The sequence below is a fragment of the Strix uralensis genome, chromosome 36, assembly GCF_047716275.1.
Source record: "Strix uralensis isolate ZFMK-TIS-50842 chromosome 36, bStrUra1, whole genome shotgun sequence".
Lineage (NCBI taxonomy): Eukaryota > Metazoa > Chordata > Aves > Strigiformes > Strigidae > Strix > Strix uralensis.
The window spans coordinates 1,021,425-1,028,997 of NC_134007.1; the positions used below are offsets into that span (position 1 = coordinate 1,021,425).

General features: G+C 53.2%; 1 pseudogene; it reads right to left on the reverse strand.

Moving 5' to 3' along the window:
- LOC141937025 (scavenger receptor cysteine-rich type 1 protein M130-like) overlaps positions 1–7,573 on the reverse strand; it is a 275,156-nt pseudogene that overhangs the window by 223,469 nt on the left and 44,114 nt on the right.

Below are 7,573 nucleotides of genomic sequence, written 5' to 3' on the forward strand. Positions count from 1 at the left end.
GTGTGCGAGGGGGTTGCACCGACACCCCCCACCCCCCCCTGGTCCTCGTGCGACGCCTCTTGCACGAGCGTGCAGAGGTGAGTGTGCAAAACCCTCGTGCGACACACGGGAGCGTGCAAAATGGCGTGCGAGGTGCGGGTGTGCGAAGGCGAGTGTGCAAAACCCACGTGCAACTATGCTTGAGTGTGCAAAACCCTGCGAGAGGTGCCGGTGTGCGACTAGGGGCGTGCAAAACCCTCGTGCGACGCACATGTGAGTGTGCAAAATGGCGTGTGGGGTGCCAGTGTGCAAAGGTGAGTGCGTGAAACCCAGGTGTGACACACTCGTGAGTGTGCAAATGGCGTGTGAGGTGCCGGTGTGCAAAGGTGAGTGTGTAAAACCCACGTGTGACACACTTGTGAATGTGCAAATGGCGTGTGAGGTGCCGGTGTGCAAAGATGAGTGTGTAAAACCCACGTGTGACACACTCGTGAGTGTGCAAATGGCGTGTGAGGTGCCGGTGTGCAAAGGTGGGTGTGTAAAACCCACGTGCGACACACTTGTGAACGTGCAAACTGGTGTGCGGGGTGCTGGTGTGCAAATAGGGGTGTGCAAAAGCCTCGTGTGACAGTGAGTGTGCAAAACGGCGTGTCGAAGTGCCAGTGTGCAAAGGTGAGTGTGTGAAAACCGCGTCTGACACACTTGTGAGCGTGCAAAGGTGGGTGTGCAAAGTCCACCTGTGACACTCGTGAGTGTGCAAAACCCTGCGAGAGGTGCCGGTGTGCAAATTGGGGCGTGTAAAATCCTCGTGCGATGCACGTGTGAGTGTGCAAAATGGCGTGTGAGGTGCTGGTGTGCAAATAGGGGTGTGCAAGGTGCTAGTGTGCAAGTGTGGGTGTGCCAAAGCCACGTGTGACACACTCATGAGTGTGCAAACTGGTGTGCGAGGTGCCAGTGTGCAAAAGGTGAGTGTGTAAAACCCTCGTGCGACACACGCGGGTGTGCAAAATGGCGTGTGAGGTGGTGTTGTGCAAATAGGGGCGTGTAAAACCCTCGTGCAACGCACGTGAGCGTGTAAAGTGGCGTGTGAGGTGCTGGTGGGTGTGCAAGGGGGGCGTATGCAAATGCGCCGCATGCAAATGAGCGGTATGCAAATGAGCATCGGGCAAAGCCGCAGCCCAGCAGCCGGGCCCTGGCCGGCCCCTCCGTGCGCCCGCGATATGCAAATGAGCGATATGTAAATGAGCGAGATGCAAAACGCGGCCCTATGCTAATGAGCGCGATGGGATACTGTTATACAAATGAAGCACGCGGGCCGTATGCAAATGAGGGGTATGCAAATGCCTTGACGTCAGACGTGCTGATACAACAGGTGATCTAACCGGTATGCAAATGAGAATGCAAATGACTAACGCGCGCAAGCAAATGAACATGCAAACGAGCAAGCGCCTCAATATGCAAATGGACTATAGTTATGGGCGGTATGCAAATGAGCGGCATGCAAATGAGCGGCATGCAAATAATCAATGCCCAAGCGTGCGGCTCGCGGAGGGGCAACGAGATGTATGTAAATGAGATGTATGTAAATGAGATGTATGTAAATGAGATGTATGTAGATGAGATGTATGTAAATGGGCTGTATGTAAATGAGATGTATGTAGGTGCTCTGTATGCAAACGAGATGTATGCAAATGAGATGTATGCAGATGACGCGCGTGACGGCGCCATGCAAATGAGCGATGTCCAAACGAGCAGTATGCAAACGAGATGTATGCAAATGAGCGTCGTCTAAGGGAGCGTATGCAAATGAGCGCCCTGCAAGCGAGCGGTATGCAAATGAGCGCGGCGCACAAGCGCTCCGTATGCAAATGAGCGCCATGCAAATGAGCGCCACGCCCCTACAAACCTGCAGCGCGCCAGCCGGCGATATGCAAATGAGCGATATGCAAATGACCGACATGCAAATCACCCGCGCCGGAGCGGCACCGTCTGTGGCCCCGCCCACCCCCCGTGGCCCCGCCCACCCGCTCCCAAGCCCCGCCCACGCCCCGCCCACCCCCCAGCTGCCTCTTCCCAGCCCCCGGCGGTTTTGGGGCGCAATTCCGGGTTTTTGGGGCTTCACTGACGCATTTCTGGGGCTCGATGACGTCATTCGGCGTCGCGGGGGCGGGATTTGGGGCGCCCCGACCGGTTTTGGGGCTCAATGAAAACCTTTGGGCGCTCCACGACCTATTTTGGGGCGCCCCGACCGGTTTTGGGGTTCAGTGACTGTTCGGGGGCCCAATTTGGGGAGTTTCGGGGTTCGGGGGGAAATTTGGGGGTTCAGGGGTAATTCTGGGGCCCTCTGACCCATTTTTGGGGTTCAGCCACCAATTTTGGGGTGACCTGAAGAGTTTTGGGGTACCCGGGCCCGTTTTGAGGCTCATTTAAAGGGTTTTGGGGTTCAGTGAGAGGTTTGGGGGTTCAGGGGCGGGTTTTGGGGTGCTCTGAGCTATTTTGGGGTTCGGGGGCGGGTTTTGGGGTGTTTTGGGCTCAATTAGACTCTTTTGGGGTTCAGGGGCGGTTTTGGGGTGCTCTGAGCTATTTTGGGGTTCGGGGGCGGGTTTTGGGGTGTTTCGGGCTCAATTAGACGCTTTTGGGGTTCAGGGGTGGGTTTTGGGGTGTTTTGGGCTCAATTAGACGCTTTTGGGGTTCAGGGGCGGGTTTTGGGGTGCTCTGAGCTATTTTGGGGTTCAGGGGTGGGTTTTGGGGTGTTTTGGGCTCAATTAGACGCTTTTGGGGTTCAGGGCGGGTTTTGGGGTACTCTGATGTATTTTGGGGTTCAGGGGTGGTTTTGGGGTGTTTTGGGCTCAATTAGACTCTTTTGGGGTTCAGGGGTGGTTTTGGGGTGTTTTGGGCTCAATTAGACGCTTTTGGGGTTCAGGGGTGGATTTGGGGGCACCCTGACGACTTTTGGGGTTCAATTAGAGGGTTTGGGGGTTCATACGGGAGTTTTGGGGTTCAGGGGCGGGTTTTGGGGTGCTCTGACCTACTTTGGGGTTCGGGGGCGGGTTTTGGGGTGTTTCGGGCTCAATTAGACGCTTTTGGGGTTCAGGGGCGGGTTTTGGGGTGCTCTGAGCTATTTTGGGGTTCAGCGATGGGGTTTGGGGTGTTTTGGGCTCAATTAGATGCTTTTGGGGTTCAGGGGTTGTTTTAGGGTGCTCTGAGCTATTTTGGGGTTCAGGGGTGGTTTTGGGGTGTTTTGGGCTCAATTAGACTCTTTTGGGGTTCAGGGGTGGATTTGGGGGCACCCTGACGACTTTTGGGGTTCAATTAGAGGGTTTTGGGGTTCATACGGGAGTTTTGGGTTCAGGGGCGGGGTTTGGGGGTTCAGGGGCGGGTTTTGGGGTGCCCGGACCGGTTTTGGGGTTCAGTGACTGTTTCGGGGTTCAATTACAGGATTTGGGGCTCAATTAGAGGCTTTTGGGGTTTCAGGGCGGGTTTTGGGGCGCCCTCAACTATTTTGGGGTTCAGGGGCGGGATTTAGGGGTGCCCGGACCGGTTTTGAGCCTCAATTAAGTGGTTTTTGGGGTTCACCGACAGGTTTTGGGGTGCTCTGACCTATTTTGAGGCTCAGGGGTGAGTTCAGGGAAGAATTTGGGGTTCACGGGCGGATTTGGGGGGTTCAGGGGCTGGTTTTGGGGTGACCCGACCGGTTTTGGGGTTCACTTACCCTTGGGGGGGGTGAGAGGGGTTTTGGGGCTCAATTTGCGGTTTTTGGGGTTTAAGGGCGGGTTTTGGGGTGCCCTGACCTATTTTGAGGTTCCGGGGTGGATTTTGGGGTGCCCGAACCGGTTTTGGGGGTTCACTGACGAGTTTTGGGGTTCAATTACATGTTTTGGGGGTTCAATGACAGGGTTTGGGGCTCAATTAGTGGTTTTGGGGGTTTTGGGGTGTTTTGACCTATTTGGGGCTTCCTGGAGGGATTTGGGGCTCAATTACAGGGTTTGGGGGTTCAATGATGGGTTTTGGGGTTCAGGGGCGGGGTTTGGGGGGGCCCCACCCCCCCCCCTTCCGGCCCTGAACCCCTAAAACCGCCCCCTCCCCCCTCCCAGCCCCACGTCGAGCCGGAGCCGCTTTGGGGCAAAACCTGCCCGGTTCAGGCAAATTGGGGGGGCGGGGGGGGGGGGGAGGGATTTGGGGGTGCCCTGGGGGGGGGATTTGGGGTGTTTTGGGGCAATTTGGGGGGTTTGGGGAGGGGTGGGGGGAATTTGAGGTGTTTTGGGGTGATTTGGGGGGTTTGGGGGAGTTTGGGATGTTTGGGTGTAATTTAGGGGGATTTGGGCATTTTGGGGGAATTTGGGGTTTATTCGAGGTTTGGGGGATTTGGGGCATTTTGGGGGTGATTCGGGGGTATTTGGGGGGGATTTGGGGTGTTTTGGGGCAGTTTGGGGGGGTTGGGGGGAATTTGAGGTGTTTTGGGGTGATTTGGGGGGTTTGGGGGAGTTTAGGATGTTTGGAGTAATTTAGGGGGATTTGGGGCATTTTGGGGGAATTTGGGGTTTATTCGAGGTTTTGGGGGATTTGGGGCATTTTGGGGGTGATTCGGGGGTATTTGGGGGGGATTTGGGGTGTTTTGGGGCAGTTTGGGGGGGTTGGGGGGAATTTGAGGTGTTTTGGGGTGATTTGGGGGGTTTGGGGGAGTTTGGGATGTTTGGGTGTAATTTAGGGGGATTTGGGGCATTTTGGGGGAATTTGGGGTTTATTCGAGGTTTGGGGGGATTTGGGGCATTTTGGGGGTGATTCGGGGGTATTTGGGATGAATTTGGGGTGTTTTGGGGCAGTTTGGTGCGTTTGGAGGGGTTGGGGGGAATTCGAGGTGTTTTGGGGTGTTTTGGGGTGTTTTGGGGCAATTTGGGGTGATTTGGGGGGGTTTTGGGGGAATTTGCAATGTTTGGGAGTAATTTAGGGGGATTTGGGGCATTTTGGGGGAATTTGGGGTTTATTCGCGGTTTGGGAGGCTTTGGGACACTTTGGGGGTGATTCGGGGGTGTTTTGGGCAATTTGGGGCGTTTTGGAGAGATTTGGGGTAGATTCGGGTTTGGGGGGGGAGGTGGCGCATTTTGGGGTGATTTGGGGCGTTGGGGGGGATTTGAGATGTTTGGGAGTAATTTGGGCGGATTCGGGGCATTTTGGGGGAATTTGGGGTATATTCGAGGTTTGGGGGAATTTGGGGTGTTTTGGGACAGTTCGGGGCGTTTTGGGGGATTTGGGATGTTTGGGGGGAATTCGGGGGATTCAGGGCATTTTGGGTGTATTTGGGGTATATTTGCGTTTTTTGGGTCGATTTGGGATTATTTGGGGCATTTTGGGGGTTCGGGGTGATTTGCGGGCAGAATTTGGGGCTATTTGGGGTCATTTGGGGGTTTGGGGGTGATTCAGGATGTTTCAGGTGTTTGAGGCTGATTTGGGGCATTTTGGGGTGATTCGGGGTGTTTTAGGGTGTTTGGGGTGATTCGGAGTATTTTGGGGTAGTTTGGGCTGATAATGGATGTTTTGGGGTATTTGGGGGTGATTTGGGCCATTTGGGGGCACTTTGGACTTATTTTGGGGTCACTTGGGACATTTTGGGGGTCGGTGCATTTTGGGTCAGTTTGGGGTTATTTGGGCTCATTTTGGTGTAATTTTGGGCTTTTTTTCAGGCATTGGGGGGGGATAATTTGACCTTATTTGGGGTCACGGGGCGTTTTGGGCTCGTTTTGGGGTTATTTTGGGTTATTTGGGGTTATTTTGGGGTTATTTTGGGGTTATTTGGGGTTATTTTGGGGTTATTTTGGGGTTATTTGGGGGTTATTTTGGGGTTATTTTGGGGTTATTTTGGGGTTATTTGGGGTTATTTTGGGTTATTTTGGGTTATTTGGGGTTATTTGGGGTTATTTGGGGGTTATTTTGGGCTCGTTTTGGGGTTATTTTGGGGTTATTTGGGGTTATTTTGGGGTTATTTGGGGTTATTTTGCGGTTATTTGGGGGCCCTTTGGGCTCTTTGGGGGTTATCTGGGGCCTCCGGGCCCGTTTTGGGGCCATTCCAGCCGATTTTGGGGTTTTTGGGGCGCAGGTTGGGGGGTCCCATGGGGCGACTCTGCCGGTGCCGCTGCCGGGGTCGGGGTCAAGGTCGGGGTCAAGGTCAAGGTCGGGGTCAAGGTCGGGGTCACCGGCGCCGCCGCCACCCCCAGACGACAGCCCCTCCCCCGCTCCAGGTAGGCCCCGGCCTCATTTTTGGGGTGAATTTGGGCTTTTTGGGGAGGCGCTTTGCTGACGTCTCTCCCCCCAGGTGACACCTCCGGTGACATCATCGATGACGTCATCGCCGCTGGCCGTCACCACCACCTACATCATCTGGCCCCCCCCCACCATCGTCACCCTGGGGGGGCCCCGAGTGGCCTTGTGCCGGGGGGCAGCCCCGAGCCCCCAAAATGCTGCTTTTAGCCCCAAAACGGTGTCACGACTGAAACCCGGTGTTTGACCCCCAAAATGGGCCTTTTTGAACCCAAAATCACGACTTTTTTACCCCAAAATGGCATCGCAGTCAAAAACCAGCATTTGAGACTCCCCAAAAAGGGCCTTGATATTTGAACCAAAATCACGTCTTTTGGACCCAAAATGGGGCTCAAATAATTCCTTTTAGCCCCAAAATTGTGTCACGACTAAAATACAGAGTTTGACCCCCAAAATGGGCCTTTTTGAACCCAAAATCACGACTTTTTTAGCCCCAAAATGACATCACAATCAAAAACCAGCATTTGAGACTCCCCAAAAAGGGCCGTTTTGAACCAAAATCACGTCTTTTGGACCCAAAATGGGGCTCAAATAATTCCTTTTAGCCCCAAAATTGTGTCACGACTAAAATACAGAGTTTGACCCCCAAAATGGGCCTTTTTGAACCCAAAATCACGACTTTTTTAGCCCCAAAATGACATCACAATCAAAAACCAGCATTTGAGACCCCAAAAAGGGCCTTTTTGAACCAAAATAATTCTTTTCGGCCCCAAAATTGTGTCACAACGGAAACCCGGTGCTTGTCCCCCCAAAATGGGACGTTTTGAACCAAAATAATTCTTTTTACACCCAGAATGGAGTTGTGACTGAAACCCAGTGCTTGGTCCTCCAAAATGGGCTTTTTGAACCAAAATCACATCTTTTGGACCCAAAATGGGGCTCAAATAATTCTTTTTAGCCCCAAAATTGTGTCACGACTGAAACCCGGTGTTTGACCCCCAAAATGGGCCTTTTGAACCCAAAATCACGACTTTTTTACCCCAAAATGGCATCGCAGTCAAAAACCAACATTTAAGACCCCCCAAAAAAGGCCTTTTTGAACCAAAATAATTATTTTTAGCCCCAAAATTGTGTCACAACTGAAACCCGGTGTTTGACCCCCAAAATGGGGCTTTTTGAACCCAAAATCACTATTTTTTTAGCCCCAAAATGGCATCACACTCAAAACCCAGCATTTGAGACACCCCCCCCCCCAAAAAAAGGGCCTTTTTGAACCAAAATAATGACTTTTGGACCCAAAAGTGTCTTTTTGGTCCAAACCCGCCTTTTCTCGCCCCAA